The following is a 15,939-nucleotide window of genomic DNA, read 5'->3' as shown; positions in this document are numbered from 1 at the left end:
TTATATCTTTGCACGACACATGGTTCGATTGATACGAAGTCATAAACATTGAGATACGTGACAAACTAGCATTTACTTAAAATGGAGCGCTTATTACCCACACTATCTTCACCCAGTATTTCATAATGAAACTTCCAAGAAACTTTAAACATAGTTTCGAGTTTTTCCTAAGTTTTTTATCGCTTATATGCATAGTTAACACACTAACTCATTTGCAAAGTAATCAGACATTTGAATCTGTTTTATACATGGGAATTCAATTCTTTACAGCTTTGGGGATTTACTGGTAACACTGTAAACGGGACCCTGCACGACGAAACGTTACAACGTGCCTCATAACAATATGCCTTCAGGGTTCCTCAATTACTACAAGCAGTGACCTGAAGTCATACCCGATAGCTTCCCATTCCATGAGACCTGGAGTAATCCCGCTGTTCCTCGGCAAAGCATTGGGAGAATGTCATCCGTGGTAGTCCAGAAACACGACTCACTGCTGAACACGTTGCGGTGCCATTCACCATCAGTCCTCGAATCCCAGCCACGCCACCACTCCGGATGCAACTGTTTGTGTTACGTTGTTAACGGTAGCCTATGTAGGGGACAGTAATTCCTCAGTATGGCTGCTGCTGGTTTCCGGCCAAAGGTCCGGGATAACACAGAATGTTGCATGGAATCCATCGCTTGTTTTCCGAAGGGGATAAGACGTGCTTGGTGCACAATACAGCGACCTGCCTTGCGGTGACCAGATGAGGCCGTCGGAAACTTGATGACCAGTACGTTCGCCATCACGTTTCTGTGCAGTCCAAAATCGGATAACTGTTACATCCAAATGCCTTAAAAATTAGAATATTGCACGATTCGACTATTTGGTCAAATGGAGACCCACAATAAGGACATTTTCGAAATCTGTCAGTTGCTGGTAACGCCGTCGCACAGTAGTAAACGATATCTCCAAGTCCTTCACAGTGACCGCTCAACATCTGGCTCTATTCGAGCCCCTTATGTTCCCTATCAGGCCAGACGGTAACGCTAAAAATAATAAACACTAATGCGCTTTGGTCACCGTTTTTCTCCCACCACAGACAATTGCATTTACATACCACTGATGGTACGTTTTATGCCGGAGCCAAAGTAGGCCTGCCGGCCAGAGCGGCCGAGCGGTTCTAGGTGCTACAGTCTGAAATCGCGCGACCGCTACGGTCGCAGGTTCGAATCCTGCCTCAGGCATGGAAGTGTGTGATGTCCTTAGGTTAGTTAGGTTTAAGTAGTTCTAAGTTCTAGGGGACTGATGACCGCAGCAGTTAAGTCCCATAGTGCTCAGAGCCATTTGAACCAAAGTGGCCCCTGAGGGCCGGCAACCCACTTTACACCACAGTGGATGGGGTTGTCTATGTCCAAGGCGTTCCAAAAGCACCATGGTAAACACTAGCTATTTACGTACAACATAATGGAGACAGACATTCCGAGCACTACTTCCCGCAGGGGGAGATCGAGCCACGGCCTGCAGGAAGTATCACTACGTCAAAACCTGATTGGCTGGAGAAAGCTATTTAGGGGCTAGGACCAGCCCCGGAGTTCAGTTCACTCTGGATGCCCACCTCGTGGACTTCTACGGCGGAAGATAACGTCTTCGCCTCTGAATTGGACTTTTACTAGTGTGTGTGTGTGTGTGTGTGTGTTACCAATAACCTTCCTAGAAAATTAGAAGTGAACTTTTTTTGCCTCAATTAGAGACTGTTACTGGCATCGTTATTGTTACCTTTCTTTTGTTGTTCAGTCATCAACCTTGTAAACTTACACAAATAAAAGCTTTGTTTGTGAAAACTTGGGAATTTTCAGTGACAACAGTATGTACATGTACAAACTTATAGCGACATACAACCATATCTTCTGGGCGCCTCACTTTTTTACCAGACAGTTGTTGTGGTCTTCAGTCAAGAGACTGGTTTGATGTAGCTCTCCATCCTAGTGTATCCTCTGCAAGCCTCTTCATCTCCGAGTAACTATTGGAACCTACATTCTTCTGAATCTGCTTAGTGTATTCATCCCTTGGTCTCCCTCTACGATTTTTACCCTCCACGCTTCCCTCCAGTACTAAATTGGAGAACCCTAGATGCTTCAGAACGTGTCCTACCAACCGATCCCTTCTTCTAGTCAAGTTGTGCCACAAATTCCTCCTCCCCCCAATCCTAGTTAGTTTACGTGATCTATCCATCTAATCTTCAGCATTCTGCTGTAGCACCACGTTTCGAAAGCTTCTATTCTCTTCTTGTTCAAACCATTTATCATCCATGTTTTACTTCCTTACATAGCTACACTCCACACAAATACTTTCAGAAAGGACATCCTGACGCGGAGGACTATACTCGATGTGATTCAACTGCCTCTACAGAGAGATTTAATGCAAGCCGCAACACCTTCAAATGCCCACAAGATTTTGGTATTCTGTCGCTCGCTACATGCAAACTGTTAGTCCTACAGAAAAAAACGAACAGGACGTTTTTGTAGGAGATGTAGTGTAGTTAAATTTTGTACTGGGATACGTTTTCGCTGGAGGCCACGGTTTTCGAGGTATTTGACAAAAACACGTTCAAGGTCACTTTTGTGTATTTTTGGCTGGTTCAAATGGCTCTGAGCACTATGCGACTTAACTTCTGAGGTCATCAGTCGCCTAGAACTTAGAACTAATTAAACCTAACTAACCTAAGGACATCACACACATCCATGCCCGAGGCAGGATTCGAACCTGCGACCGTAGCGGTCGCTCGGCTGCAGGCTGTAGCACTTAGAACCGCACGGCCACTCCGGCCGGCCTGTATACTTATCTCGAATAATTCGAGAACTGCCGCGTTTAGGGAAAACGTATCCCAGTACAAAATTTAAATACATAAATATTTCATACAAAAAAGTATTGGTAATTTTTCCTGTAGGACTAATAGTTTGCGCGTAGTAAGCGACAGAACACGAAAATCCTGCTCGTGGCTTTTAAAGGCGCTGTGGATTGCATAAAACTCATGGTTAGGGAAGGGCAGGTGAATCACATTATATACTACTGCAAGTAGCGTGTGGAATAAGTTGTAGATGCTTCTGGCAATGCCGGAAATTACCGCCAAACGGGAGAGAAGCGAGGTAGCAGGTCCGCGCACATGTCGTATTTATCAGTATTACTAAGGCACGGGGGCAGCGGATCGATGCGGTGTGGGTGTTGCCACGGAGACTGGCTGCATAACAGGGCCGCCCGTGACCGCCGCGCCGGCGGCTGTGCCCTCGCCTCGGCTGCCTGCCTCTGCTGTGCGACCTCGTTTGCGCTGACCCGGCCTTCGGAGGCCCAAACATTTAACAGCACGGAAGCAGATGGCATCAGATCTTTGCCACGCAAACTGAAATTAATGTCCGCCGAAACGAATCGCTATCACCGTTGCAGATGGCAAACTCACAGCATACTGCTCCTTCCGTTTGCCTACGGAGGTTGTTTCTCTTACATAGTGGAGTTTAGGAAGTTCCGAGAAATGCGGGACTACACTGCTAAAAGTTCACACTACGCCAGGTTTACCGAGCGAGGTGACGCATTGTTTAGCACAATAGACTCGCATTCAGAAGGACGACTATTCAAATCCTCCGCTTCTGGTGATTTTAAAGGCACATCTGCGGAAAGAGCTAATTTTATGAACAAAATATTTGAAACGTAGTAAATAAATGAATAAAATATCAATTAAAAATTACGAGCTGAGGACGGCTGTATCGACTGTAGGATACAACTAAAGAAAAAATTTAGAATTATGTTCCTCAGTTAGTTTGGTGAAGGGGATGGCACCTTTTAGCTTTAGAAGCGAGCCAAGATGTACGCTTCTCTGTGATTACGGCAGATTTATACGACAAACCGCCATTATCATTTATATTTTGCTTAATACGTCTCAGCCGGCCGGGGTGGCCGAGCGGTTCTAGGCGCTACAGTCTGGAACCGCGCGACCGCTACGGTCGTAGGTTCGAATCCTGCCTCGGGCATGGATGTGTGTGATGTCCTTAGCTTAGTTAGGTTTAAGTAGTTCTAAGTTCTAGGGGACTGATGACCTCAGAAGTTAAGTCTCATAGTGCTCAGAGCCATTTTTTTAAGTCTCATTGTAAATTTATTGTTGATCTGTGAATACAGTGATAATGCATAATTAACACATTAACTCATTTGCAGAGTAATCGTTTTATGTTAAAAGTCATCCTCAGCTATATTGTATCTTGAAATGTCGAAAGGTTCCACGTTCTTTAAATGAACATAAATAGCCCTGTGCGAAACATTTTTTCGGTGAGTAAATGTTTTCGAAGTCCGATAAAAGAAGTTTTCATTTGAAGAGATATCCACGGTAGAGTAAAAGAATCAGAACGGACTTTACACACAAATAAGGGAAATGAATTAACAAAAATTATTTATTTAAGAAAATAATTAATTATTTTGTTAAGTGTGGATTACTCCCTAGCATTTATCCATGCACGATCCCATCAGAACTAATAATAAAAGAAATTTTAAACGACCAAGATTTAGATTTTCCGTTATTTCCCTAAATCGCTTGAGACAAATCGGGGGGGGGGGGGGGGGGACAGTTCCTTTGAAAGGCACGGCAACAGTTCGAGCTATGGTCTGTTGTCTCCAATGATCGCAATGTTAGCGGGACTTTATACTCCAATCTTCCTTCCTTTTTTGCAATGAATTTCCTCCGTCAGTGTTACTATCATTACTTAGCAAACAGGCCTTAGGCCAGTGTCAAGTAAATTAGTTGGCCTGAGCTAATAATCAACCTTTGTGTATTGTAGATCTCCTTACTTTCCGAGCTTTATTTTAATTATTAATATGCCTGGCATAATGCTATCAAGTATTTTGTGTTTGTAATCTAGTGCACACATCGGCACAAGTGTTACATCACTCCGATATGTCGTGGAGGTGTGTTTCTCCTGCAACTGTCCTTGTACCGATTAGAAGGCCGCCTCAAATATTGTTTGTAAACATGCACTAAGTTTTAATCAAATGAAATTATATAGTTGCGGAGATCTTTTCAAGCCTCAATACCTACTGGATGTATATGCAGACTGAAACGGAGACCCGGGCTCTAATCCCGGCCTTGATACACATTTTCATCAGTTGCTTCACTGAAGATATACAGGGTGTTTTTTCCCACCGTGTACTAACTCTATGGACTGATCGATGAGAGGATACGGAACCTAAAAGATCTAACGAACGTATGTCCGGAAATGCATGGTTTCCATGCTAGAGACGATTTCTTCAGTCATACATTGTTACAGAGACTGCCGTCTAATACGCACTGTACCATAAAGCCACAGTTACGGTATGTGTTGAAAATGGTTTCCATGTGCCTCAACACATGCGTGTACACGTCGTAGCACATTCTGTCTCACATGTTCACATCGGCCAGACTGCGTCCGAGCAGTATCAAAGGCAGCATGAATACGCTGCTCCAGCGTCTCCACATCTGGGATGAGCTCTGCCTACACGATATTTCTGTGATTGCCCCGTAACAAGAAAACGTACGGGTTGAGATCCGGTGTACGAAAAGTTCATGGAACTCGATCCCCTCGTCTGATCCATCGACCAGGGAAGACATGATTGAGATGCGTCCGGTCGTTAACGGCGAAGTGGGTTGGAGCACCATGATGTAGTAGCTACATAACCCGTCGGATCATCAGTGACACTTCTTTCAGCAGGGGAGGCAAAGTCAGCCGCAAGAAACGCCGATAGTTCCGGCCTGTTAGGCGACGTGGAAGGGAGACTGGTCCCAAAATATGGTCCCCAATTAACCCGGCCCACATATTCCGGCTGCACTGATGATGATGATTTGCTGTCACCATACCATGGGGTTTCTGCATACTATCCTACAGATTACTGTCACGAAAAAGCTGAAGATACCACTCCGCGTAAAGGTGGCCTCAACTGTGGATAGGATGGATGACACCGGAATCGTGATTGCCTGATGAAACCAGTGACAAAACTGCCCCCGATGTGAAAAGTCTGTAGCTAGTAAGCCCTGATAAGGGTAATAACAATTGTCGTGGAGAGTATTACACACGGTCGTCTGGCTTAGCCTGCACAGGCGGGGCAACTGCCTGGTGCTGACACGGCGGTCGCCTTCCACAGTTTTAATCACGTTTTCCTCCAAGTCTGGTGTCCGAACATTTCGGGTACACCCTTCATGGTTTCCTACTTTCAGGAACGATCCTGTCTCAGACAAACGGCGAAACACTGTTGAAAATACTGAATGCTGTGGTTGCTGTCGGCGGGGATAGGACTGATAAATCTTGCCGCTGTATCAGGTCTACTACATGGTGAGTCTGCGAGAGAAATGAATCGGACACAACATTATCAATTACTATGACAGGAGAGGACTCTAGCGCATGACGTATGAGGGACAGTACCACCCTCCAGGAGGAAACCATGCATACTGTAACTGTGGCTGCATGGTACAGCGCGTATTAGACCGCATAACAATGTATTATTAAATAAATGGTCTCTAGCACGGAAACCATACATTTCAGGACATAAGTTCATTATACCTTTTTTGTTCCGTATCCGCTCATCGTCCAATACACAGAGTTTGTACACGGTGGAAAAAAATTATCATATATACGTATATATATATATATATATATATATATATATATATATATATATATATATATAATGATAGCGTCCACATCATCACGCTACGGGCAGACGGCTTGTCAATCAGGGAGATTGCTCGACGTGTGCACCAGAGTCGAAGTCATGCGGTACTGATATGGAATCGGTTCCAAATTATTTAAAGTGTTTGATGACTTGCGCACCGGCCTTCGATATCTGCTTTGGAATAGAGGGAAGCGTGGGATGAATGCTCCAGGACTGAATTCGGCGTTCGAAGAGGCTGCAGTATGTCGTGTATCGCATCAAACCTAAATCACGCAGAATGGACGACCCAGGATTGTCGTCGGGTGTTGTTTACGGGCGAACTCAGATCTGTTTGTACCAACCTGTTTCCAGAGCTAGTTTACAGTACCACAGTAGAGTCCCAAACGGACTTCATAGCACGCATAGCCGTTGGTGGTGCGGAGATCCAAAATACGAAGGGTATTTCCGAGCGCATGTATGAAGGAATCATTAAGCAATGGAATACTCGCACTCAAGCAGACGGTGCAAATTTCGAACGCTTTCTGTAAACGTGCTGTGTTGTAAACGTAGAAGTTACAAAATTATTTTCCTCGCTGTAACCTATCAAAAGTTGTCCCTGCTTTGTGTTTCTTTCTTTTCCTCCCTTCTTTTTTATTTGCGTACTTTATATAGTAAAGTAAAAGCAGATAACATACTGGTAATAACGCATTTCGGAAGCTTATACCCATTTACTTGTGACGCAGTACGGTAGGTTTTGTTGTACTCTACTTTGCAATAAACCAGCGGAGATCGCAAGACCGGCAAATATTACTACCGCCCACATATATCTCGCGTAATGATCACAACGAAAAGATCCGAGAAATTAGAGCAAATACGGAGTCTTACAAGCAGTCGTTCTTCCCACGCACAATTCGTGAATGGAACAGGGAAGGGGGGATCAGATAGTGGTACAATAAGTACCCTCCGCCACACACCGTAAGGTGGCTCGCGGAGTGTAGATGTAGATGAATAAGTATTACCTCAATGTAAAGACATAATTGTCTGACTCAGTGAAAACAATACTGCCTGCCAGACGCATGACTCGAACCCTGAGCCCCACGCGATAAAGATGCGCACGTAGAGCAGGACCCTCAGTCATGTGAATACTTGACTTGGGTTGATATGACAAAGTGCGACAGACTGATATGCTCAGCTGCTCCACGAACGATGAGGTACGTCGTCTTCTGACGTCACATGTTGCACATTTTTCATCCACTTTCGGGGTACCAACATTTGTGGTCCCATGAGTCTTGTATTAAATTACTTGTCTCAGTGTCATCTACGTCGCTTCCAGATTTTTATATGTTAATAAGCATCGCCCTGTATATTACAGAGATGTGGCTACAGGTTGCAGTCGTGTCATACTTCTATGTTAATATCCTTTGCTCTATTCCTAGCTTCCCCAATTACTTAGATTCTTCTGTTACTATAGATCTTCTGAAATCCCTCTATAAGATGTACATGAGTACATCTCCTTCTCAATGTCTCCCAGAATAATTGGCTATTTACTTTATCGTAGGACGTCATATAATCTATGAAAAGGATGTATGTTTGTCGTATTCCCCGTGTTTCTCCATAATTTGTTGCAGTATAAGTGTGTTTCCTGTACAAATTCTTCTGTGCGTTCACATCTACTTTGTGCCAATGATAGGGTGCACTCCGTTAAGGGCTTCGGCCTGAGGCAGCATAATACAAAAATATATAAATAGATAAAACACTGAAGACAGTTTATAAACTATTGAAGAATTTATGAGGAAACGAAAAGATACTTGGAGATACACCGTTAGTCTATCAAGCCGAAAATGCCTGAGAGATCACCAGTAAAAGAAAAATAATGAAGTCTACCTTGAGTAAGAGAAAACTCTCCCGAGTTCTTAACGAAAGGGTACCAATAAAACAAATAATTTTTTACATATTCTGCAGATAGATCGGTATATGACACTGTTACAGTGGATACAGTGTTATTTAGTCTTTAGTTGTACCTAACGTTACGAGGAAGACACCAATAACTCCAAAGGAAGTGAAAGTGGTGGACTACACGCGAAATGGAGAAACAACCCATTTCCGAGCCGCAACGGTGACTTTTTCAGTCATTTCAGTAGATTTCAAAAGCAAAAGGTACACTGTTATTAAAAATCATAGATGAAAAGGTAGGAAAGACAATAGAGCTACCACTGTAAAAGAAAGAGCGGCCATGACGGTGCTCTCTCATTGTTGTCAGGTCTTAAGACAGTACCATTGGTCATAACGTCGCTTCTGCATCTTACACGTTTGTTGTTTTTCGGTTCACTAGTCACTGTTCTGGCCACATTGCGTTTCAGTCAACTGCACAATTACTACACAATACGACGAAAAAGAGAGGTGACTAACAGATACTTTTTGGAACACTCTGTGTTACTGTGCGATTGTTTTTCGACTTTTCTTTGGTACCGTACCCTGTGTCAAGTTTCATCGCATTTGGCTAAATCAGTGGTGGACGAGAAGTTTTTGTATATACGTGCTCCTCCTTGTGCCATAAACTGTTACGTACATAGACTGGTGTAAAATAAACGAGACTATTGCTGCCAACCTTACTCATCGAATATGTCCACTTAAGGGGAGCCGGAGGTGGACAAATCCAAAAAATTACGATTTGAACATTCCTCTTTAATGTAAACTTTGAATTATTGTTCTACTCGCCCTAGAAGTGGAGTTATTACCATTTTCCCCCACGCCTGCAGAGGAAATTGGCGGCCGCTGAATGCATCTAACACCCTCTCGTGACTTCCTGGCGAACTGCTTGGGATTTTCTCGGCCTGTTACGCTTACAGCGCCTTATGTTACGCATACAGCGAGTGTGCAAGGGTTGGCTACATTGTTTTTTGTGACAAATGAAGCGCTAAGAGCACAGAACATCGTCTCTTTGCTGTTTACTGTTTTCAATTAGTTCAGTGTTGCGCCTGTTGTTGGTAGTGTTATACTTCTTGTGTAAAGCGTTGTTCTGGTTACGATGCCACGTTTTAGTAACCGTGTATATAAGAAGAGGAAGAACGTAGGGAAAAGAAAATTAACACTAATACCAAGTTGCGATACTACAATTACTGAAACAGTGCGCTCTTCTGCTAAGCAACACATGGCCGGCCATAGCCCTGTGACATCTTCTAGCAAATACTACCTTGGGGAAGGTGACTCCAAAGGTTTCAAGACTATAGAGTAACTGAAACCATATGGAAATGAATTTGGCATGTGCAAAAGCGTATGGGTGCACGGCTTCGAAGGCTCAAACAAACTTTGGGTTCAAGTAAGCTCAGTGATGGAAAGACAATAGGAGGAGAGGCAGTCTTACTGATGAGGTGATTGAACGTCTACAGAGATGCTATGGGTATGCTATAAGGCAAAATACTAGTAAGTGACATGCGAAAAGCAGTGAGGGCATTGTTCCTTCATACTGCCTCTTCCAATGAATACCCTCAACACAGCCTGTGCCCAAAAGATTCCTGGTGCAAATATAATGCAAAAAAGGACTATGATCACAAATATGGTTTGCCAGCAGCTGTGATAAATGCAATAAAACCAATTTTTCATGACTTAGCACAGCCAGAATTGTTACACAAATGTCTACACGGAAAGACGCAGAATCCTAATGAGAGTGTAAACAATTTGATTTGGAAAGTGATTCCTAAAAGGGTGTTTGTAAGCATAAAAATACTGCGCTTTGGCATTTATGATGCAATAGCAACCTACAACCAAGGTAACAGTGTGAAGTGTGAAGTTCTGAAGGCATTAGGATTTACAGCTGGGGTGAACACTGTATGAGCACTAAGAAATATTGACAGAGGAAGGATAAGAGGAGCAGAAATAAGAGAAAGGCATATGAAGTATGATGGAACAACAGGCCAGAAAAGAAGCCAGAAGAGGAAGTTTTTGGAGGATGAAGATGAAGACCCTGATAATCCATCCTATAGTGCAGGAATGTATTGAGAAACTTTGGTAGCCATTTACCGTAAATTAGAATTTTTCGAATATAAGGAACATTTTCTCAAAATCCACTCAAGCTAGAGAGATGAAATTTTAATACAGCACTCCTAGTGGTCAAACCTTACATTGTAACACAGCCATTTCGCAATATGTTCAGTAGTTTCATTTCAGTTTAATTATAAAGCAATTATTTGTAAAAAAAATTTGGGTCATTAATAAAAAAAATAATTGGAAGGAAACTGGAAAAGATACTCCAAAATCCCTCTGTCATAACTGCAATACCTAAACCACTCTTTATGTAAAAAGAAATTCAAATTTTTCTATTATGCAGTTTATTCATAAATGTTCCTCAAACTTAGTGATTTTAACATGGGCAGCATAGGCACCTCCGGCTCCCCTTAATGTTGGTCGCCGTTAGAGTAAGATCCATGTGAATCCACATACGTCTACATTCGTCCCTTCCTTTGATCAAAACATTTCTGTGTGTTCTTTTCTGCGACGCAGTGAAGTAGCTCCGTTATGGTTGCATTCAAGCAGATCCGAAGAAACGCTTCTGTTGTGAACTGTTCGTCCAAAGCCATTGATCGGATTAGTTTTGAGCGAAATTTGTTATAATTCTGAGGAACAATTCAAACGACGAGAAAGATCGCGGACTAAAAAGCCGCTAGGAACGCGAGGAGTCGCATTTGATTTTTTCCATTATATACGGCGTTCCAAAAGATTTCATCCGGTTTCATAAGACTGTGGCATGTACATCAGGCTGGGAAACTTGTGACCTGCGGGCCTGATTTACATACATACATCGCAGCCGCGTAGTCAGGTGATGCGACAGCAGCGCCCCTAGAGAATCAAGTCAAAACTACAGTGACCATGACGTTAATTCGTATGGCGTAATCCACCTACATGAATGGCACCAATTCCGCGAAACGCCATGCCATTCTAGGTGTGGACGTGATAGCTACTAATTCTGTTTTACGGAGAAGCTGCGTATTCGCGTGAGACAGTGTTATTAGCACCTGACAGGGTTTGAAAGGGGCTTCGTTACGAATCTCCAATTGGTCGACTGGTCGAATACACAGATTCATGGCCCATTCAGAAGTGACAGTGGCCTAATGCTGGACCGAGTGGAGATGTGAGGAGAATCATCCTCGTCGTCAAGGTTGCGGTCCACCACGTCTGACCACGACAGGCGAGGACCGCAGTATTGTGCACCAAGAACATCGTAATCCCTTCATATCTGCGGCTGATATCCGAGAAGGAGTATTGGCCCTCCAAACACCTGTGTCATCTCACACCACTGGACGGAGACTAAGACAGCCAGGCCAGGAAATTATCGTCACATTCGTAGAAGCGATGTCGCGACCGGGAAGCATGGACTGCCGATGAACGGCGTCGCGTAGTGCTGAGCGGTGAATCGCTGTTCTACGCTAACCCGGATGACCATCAGCGTCGTGTGTACTGCTGAACTGGGGAGAGGTCGCGTTCTTCCAGTGTTTTGGTGAGGCACGCCGGTGTTACTCCTGGCGTCGTGGTGTGAGGTCACAGCTGATAGTGATTGAGAGAACTCTGATAGCACAGCGGTACGTCCCGGACATCCGGCGTCCTCAAGTGTTACCTCTCACGCGACAGTATCAAATGTTCAAATGTGCGTGAAATCTTATGGGACTTAACTGCTAAGGTCATCAGTCCCTAAGCTTACACACTACTTAACCTAAATTATCCTAAGGACAAACACACACACCCATGCCCGAGGGAGGACTCGAACCTCCGCCGGGACCAGCCGCACAGTCCGTGACTGCAGCGCCTAAGACCGCTCGGCTAATCCGCGACAGTATCGTGGTGCCAGTTTCCAGCAGGACAATGCTCGTCTACAGGTGCAACCTTCTACGTGGTGTTGCGGTACTCAAATGGCTAGAAAGATACCCTGGCCTGTCCCCGATAGAACATGTGTGGTACTAGCTCGGACGTCAGCTCGAGCTCCGCCCGAGAGCCAGTATCAAGAACGTGAAGAACCAGTTACAACAATCGTGAACCAGCTTACCTCAGGACGTCTTCCCAACCAAATTAGTCGATCCATCGCGACCATAGGGGTGAAACGTCATACCGATATTGCTACACTGCCTAGTTCTTTATAAGTTTGACTCGATATTACACCCTGCGAACCACTGAAAGTCAATTTCGTGTCGTCTTGCCCCATCTGGGTGCTGCCAAGTAGTGTGTTTTTCGGCTGATAAGACGCTTACAGGAATCAAGAACCTCGACATTTTGGAAGCTGCGTTCTTCCAAAACTGCGAGATGGCGCAGGAAGTTTAATTTTTCAACTGGAAGGACCAATATTACGCTCGCATTTCCATTTAACAGCATTTGTTAACAATGACCTACTCAACGATAAATCGACCGTAAGAGACGTACCGATGTCGAATTGGCTCCAGAAGTCACCAGATCTTACGATACGTAACTCTTTGTGACGATTTGTGAAAATCTCCGCTTATGTGTCTCTCTTTCCAAAACCTTTGGACGAACCGCAACGCCACACAGCAGTAGTAATGAAGGTAACAACTGCAGACCGCCTCGCAAAAGGACAGGACGGGTTTCACCATGGTCTGAAGCTTTTCTTGCGACCGGTGGAGGGCACGTTGAAAATTTGTGGAAGGAAAATGAAAATTTTGATCCCAAGCTGAATTCCTATAGTTGTGTGCACATGTGTCTAAAATGTATACCTTGTCAATAAGACCGGTTCTTTTGAAAATAAAAACTTTGTAGATCTACTCGTAAGTTAAACTTAACATTGATTTATTATTTTCATTCATGTAAAACATATAGTCTTGTGAACTCGAACGAATGTTTTTGAATCATTCTGTAATTTATCAGTTTCCTAGCAGTACATGAAGAACTATAGCCCTAAATAAAGAAACCTAATGCATCAAGGAACAGTTAATTTGGTCATAGAGATAAGTTACGTAAGATTTTATTTGAGATCTCCCAATGACATAATAACCACCATACGGCTCGAAAGTAAAATAGTTTTCAGTGAGTGTTTACAGCGTACTTTCAAAGAGAACATTTTGATAAGAATTACGAGAGGTCGCGAGACACGCAAAATGGTTGAAAAAAAAAAAACACGTTAGCAAATTGGTTCAAATTGCTCTGAGCACTATGGGACTTAACAGCTATGGTCATCAGTCCCCTAGCACTTAGAACTACTTAAACCTAACTAACCTAAGGACATCACACAACACCCAGTCATCACGAGGCAGAGAAAATCCCTGACCGCGCCGGGAATCGAACCCGGGAACCCAGGCGCGGGAAGCGAGAACGCTACCGCACGAAAAACACGTTAGCAACTGGAGAGAAAGAAGGTAAGAGTTCATTGTCTCCGAAATGAGATTCATTCCTTTTTCTTTTGTGATGGGACCTCGGCGTCCCCGAATGGAATTCGGTATAGACTAAAAATGTTTGATACGATTCTGTTTGATACAGTTCTCCTTTTCGTTTACCAATAGCACGGACTAGACATACAGGAAACGAAACCACAGAAATTCCGGCGAACGCAGGCATAGAATACCTGCGTTCAACAAAGATAAGGTCTTGCGAAGATTACAAAGGAGTTTATCCTCCCACTCTCTAAATCACAGCGACACTATTCAGAGTCAGGATGAAATATTATAGTACTGATTTCCACAAACAACTGAAGGGGCAAAAGGGGGAGGGGGGGGGGGGGGGTATGCGGCAGTACACAGTTTCCGCTCGCCGGTTTCTTGTATGCTAATGGGTTTGTTGTAGTTCCAGACTTTACTGTAGTGTTATCTACACCACAAAGTCAGCAAATTGACGCATCATCCACATGTCAGAGCGAATCACCGGGAAATGAACTTAAACGTAAGTAAGTCCACTAGGACTCCAGGTGGAAGTGAAAAGTTGGTGACACATGAAAATAAGCCAAACCGACCAACAGCAGTGACGTATCCATAGTTTTCAGTGTTACTGTGCTGACTGGTGACAGTCTTGGTAATAATTCACTCCTGTGTAGGGGTGGACGACACTATTAGTTACGAGTAATTTTCTCCTAGATTATAGTTCCAACCAGTTAATGGATTCCATAGTCATTTTAATTATTCAACAAGTTCCATACAACATTAGACAACAAATGCCACATTTTTTTACATAAAAATGTCCCCACAAGTAACAGGCTATTTGTCTTTATTTATGATTGAAACTGCACACGTCTACATACAAAGCTGAAAGTAAATCTTCCATACTCGACATTCCTATAGCATATCACATTTGCATAGTACGCGAGGATAGGGCTGCAGCCATAATGCGCAGCACATTTGGAGCTGTAAACACAACATCGGCACCGCAACGTGGTGGTACGACTTCCAAAATGGGTCCACTCTGTACTTAGCAATCCTGCCCCCTTAATATTGCCAACGTGACGAATTTATTGTGAATGTAAAATTTGTTTTCAGTAGGAATCTGTTCTTTGTTAAGCGTATTTAACTTACTACCAGGATGCGACTTAAACTGATGTATACTCTGAATTCTCAAAACAAACTGTAGTACATCATTTCCAGTGCTGAGATGGCTATAAGGGTACATTCCGAAAGACAGTATATAAAAAAAAAAGGAGGCAATAAATACGTTCCAGCTACGGGCAGCACCTTCCTTGCATGTCAGACCCATTTATGTGTCACGGCTCCTAAACGGAATTTCAGAGATGGATCGATATGTAGGAGTGAATACGTTGCACGCGTGCGAGTAGAATGAGAGAGGGAAAGCTGAGGATGCTCATTACAAATGGTATCGATTTGTTGAAAAATTACCGAAATTTTAATAGCAGGAAGAAAAGCACAGTAACTGAAAGTGATTAGTTTTCTTATTGCTATACAAAAATTAGGTGAATTATGAAACTCACTTTTCTGTTGGTGAATTACAACCAAATAAAGTTAATGCTGTTTATCGTGGAAAGTATTATTTACTTAAAAGATAAGACCCAGGTACAGTGTCATTTTAATAGTTACTTGAACATCGCCAAATCCGCTTCTAGAAGCGTGAGCAGAGGTACAAAGAGCGTGAGATGTAACAATAATTGAAGAAAGCTGAGAAATCTACAACTTTCAGGACCGCTTGGTAAGATATTTGACATATTTGCTGAATTTGTACAACATATTACCTTATAATTTTATACAGTCTGGATATTTTTAAAACATCCAAATGAAATGAGCTAACTTTATAATTTAGACATATTAATTCATTTTCCCTTTTAATATAAGCCTGGGGTGAAAGATAACTGTGCG

General features: G+C 43.2%; 1 long non-coding RNA gene across 1 annotated transcript in view; it reads right to left on the bottom strand.

The window, feature by feature from the left end:
* The window catches only part of LOC124796426, a 687,048-nt gene that overhangs the window by 379,108 nt on the left and 292,001 nt on the right, over positions 1–15,939 (bottom strand). The gene's annotated exons all lie outside the window — the stretch shown is intronic.

The sequence above is a fragment of the Schistocerca piceifrons genome, chromosome 4 (assembly GCF_021461385.2).
Source record: "Schistocerca piceifrons isolate TAMUIC-IGC-003096 chromosome 4, iqSchPice1.1, whole genome shotgun sequence".
Lineage (NCBI taxonomy): Eukaryota > Metazoa > Arthropoda > Insecta > Orthoptera > Acrididae > Schistocerca > Schistocerca piceifrons.
Note: the sequence above shows the minus strand (reverse complement) of the source record. Positions and strands in the feature narration are given on the sequence as shown.